This window comes from Lithobates pipiens, unplaced genomic scaffold (genome assembly GCF_037356315.1).
Source record: "Lithobates pipiens isolate NorthernLeopardFrog02 unplaced genomic scaffold, aLitPip1_a1.2 Scaffold_18, whole genome shotgun sequence".
Lineage (NCBI taxonomy): Eukaryota > Metazoa > Chordata > Amphibia > Anura > Ranidae > Lithobates > Lithobates pipiens.
The window spans coordinates 656,075,346-656,078,052 of NW_027507758.1; the positions used below are offsets into that span (position 1 = coordinate 656,075,346).

At 51.8% G+C, this 2,707-nt stretch overlaps 1 non-coding gene across 1 annotated transcript; it reads left to right on the plus strand.

The window, feature by feature from the left end:
* Positions 1-221: 221 nt before the first annotated feature.
* Positions 222-294, plus strand: TRNAG-ACC (transfer RNA glycine (anticodon ACC)). Its single transcript has one exon. It is a non-coding gene; the product is annotated as a tRNA-Gly (tRNA).
* Positions 295-2,707: the final 2,413 nt, after the last annotated feature.

Here is a 2,707-nt window from a genome sequence, read left to right on the forward strand (position 1 = left end):
CCCCTCTTTCCCTCCCCCTTCCCCCCCGTCCCCACCCCCCCTTTCATTCTCCATCTCCCCCTCTCTCCCTCCCCCTCTCCCTCCACCCCCCCTCACCCCTCCATCCCCCCTCCTGCTTCTCCCCTACCCCATGGACGTCCAGCATCATCTAGTCCAGCATCATCTAGTCCAGCCATTCTCCACCACACCACATGACCAGACATGGGGGGGTGACCTGGATAGTTTCTGTAGTGTAGAGGTCATCACGTTTGCCTACCAGGCGAAAGGTCCCCGGTTCAAATCCGGGCAGAAACACATCACCCCCCAGTGCTGTATAAGGTGGAAGAGGATGTCTGAATTCCCCCCCGCCATGTGTCTTTTCCGGTAATAAGGTTTCAGGCCTGTAAACTCCCCCCCATCTACCAGGCCTGAGAACACCTCGCCCTCCCATCCCCCTCATTCCTCTTCCCCATCACATTAGGGCGGCACAGTAGTGTAGTGGTTAGCACTCTCGTCTAGCAGTAAGAAGGGTCGCTGGTTTGAATCCCAACCATGACACTACCTGCCTGGAGTTTGCATGTTCTCCCTGTGCCTGCGTGGGTTTCCTCCCACACTACAAAGAAATGCAGGTAGGTTAATTGGCTTCTGTCCAAAATTTGCCCCTAGTATATGAATGGGGACCTTGGATTGTGGGCTCTTGAGGGTAGGGACCGATGTGAGTGTGCAATGTACAGGGATAGGGACAATTGTAGACACTCACTCAGGTTGAACTTGATGGACTGTTGTCTTTATCCAACCTTACTATGTAACTATCACACCCATTGAAATGTCTTAAACAGTGGTCATGTCCAAGATGGCCACCTGAGCGGCTGCGTACTTCAGAGCTCTGCTGGCAGGGGCTGCTAATATCCTCTTGTGACAGAGGCCTTTGGGGGGGACTGAATGCCAGCCTCTTGCCCATCCATTATGGGCCCTGGCATTTGGGGGGAAGGGTGCTCTTTGTGATCTGCATGCCTGGGGACCCCTGAGGTGGTGTTACTCAGATTCAGGTCCATGCCCCCCCCCCCCCCAAGACACACAGACTCTGGATATGCATTTGCCATATTAACAATGTCATCAACTCCAGCCACCTGTCTGTTGTCTTCTTTAATGCAAATGAGTCTAGTCTGGCTTGACAAAGTATTTCACCTATTGTTTGTTTAATTAACATGCTAATTATATAGTTGTCTGCTAAGTGTTTACTAGAGGGGAGGGGGGAGTATCCATGAGCAGTCCAACCTCGTTATCTAACCCCTTGTGTTAAAAGTGTATAAATACTGTATTCTGGTTCTAATAAAGAGTCCATGTCAGCAGCTAAGCAAGTCTCGTCTTGTTTTGTGCTTGGGAGTGGTTGGAATATCTGATATCTATATTCAGAGTGGGAGGAAGTGGTATATGACGGAAGCACTCAAGCGGAGTGTGGGGGATAGGATCTGTCACATCGGTGGCAAGCAGTGGGATGCTTCCTGCAGTCTGGGACATCCAAAATTCCACTTGTATCCAAGGTCCAGATAGCAGACTTCAGTCACCCCAGCGGAGAACTGGATCTGGCATCAGAGTTCCCGGGGCTGCTGTGGATCGTCCTTTCAGCATACACCAGGACTGTGTCTGCAGATGAATACCTGGAGCTCAGGCAGCGGATTCGGGTGGAGCTCTGGATTGGAGCCCTCCAGCTCGCTGGTATAAAGCAGGGCAAGTGCTTTCCAATCCAAGAGCAACGGGCCAGTGACCAACGGGCATTGCAGATGGCATTCTTGGGAGAGCGGCCCCAGGAGCAATGGGTGACTGAGTTGGACAGGCTGGGCCAGCAGGAGATAGAGCTGGACAATCATTATCGGGCTCTGCAATGGCACGCAGAGCAGGGATATGTAGGGGAGACAACAGAATGCTCTCCGGAGGGATATGACTTTGGTGGCCCTGGATTTCTGTGGGAGAGCCTTACAGATCGTTTTGTGTTTGGCGATGGGGGGGAACCTACCCTTGAGGACCTGCGAGAATATAGAGAGGCTATGCTCGGTCTTGCAGGGGTCTCAGAGCTTAAACCTGATCTGGACCATTTTGCTAAGAAAGGAACAGCATCTGAGAAGGGGATACAGGAAACTGCTAGAACACATTTAGCAGCATGCCAGAGAAATGCTGGCAGCCGGACAGAGTAAATGACCTCGGCCCCACACCTACTGAGGTCAACTATTCCTTGCAGCCAAGAAAGGAGATCATGCGGGCAGACTATGTGAGTTCACTTTGCCTGTCTAACGCATGTCCAGACCAGGTGAAGGTCTGGGACCTTGTTAGTCAACCTTTCATGGGGAGAAACGTGACAGACTCACAAAGGACAGAGGCTTTTGGAGGGGACTGAATGCTAGCCTCTTGCCCACCGATTATGGGCCCTGCCATTTAGGGGAATGGTGCTCTTTGTGAGCTGTATGCCTGGGGACCCCTGGGTGGTGTTACTTTGGATTCAGATCCATGCCCCGACCTAAGACACACAGATGTCAGTGATTGCACTATATCAATCGAACTATAAAGATTGAAGTGGTGGAGCTGGAAATGGGAGTTATGAGGCAGGATGTGGACAAACTCTGGTCCTGTGTTACTGAGACAGAGCACCAAGTAGGCCTTGCGGAGGAAACCATCACGGAGCACTCCTACAGACCAAACTCAAAGCACTGGAGTACAAGGCGGATGATGC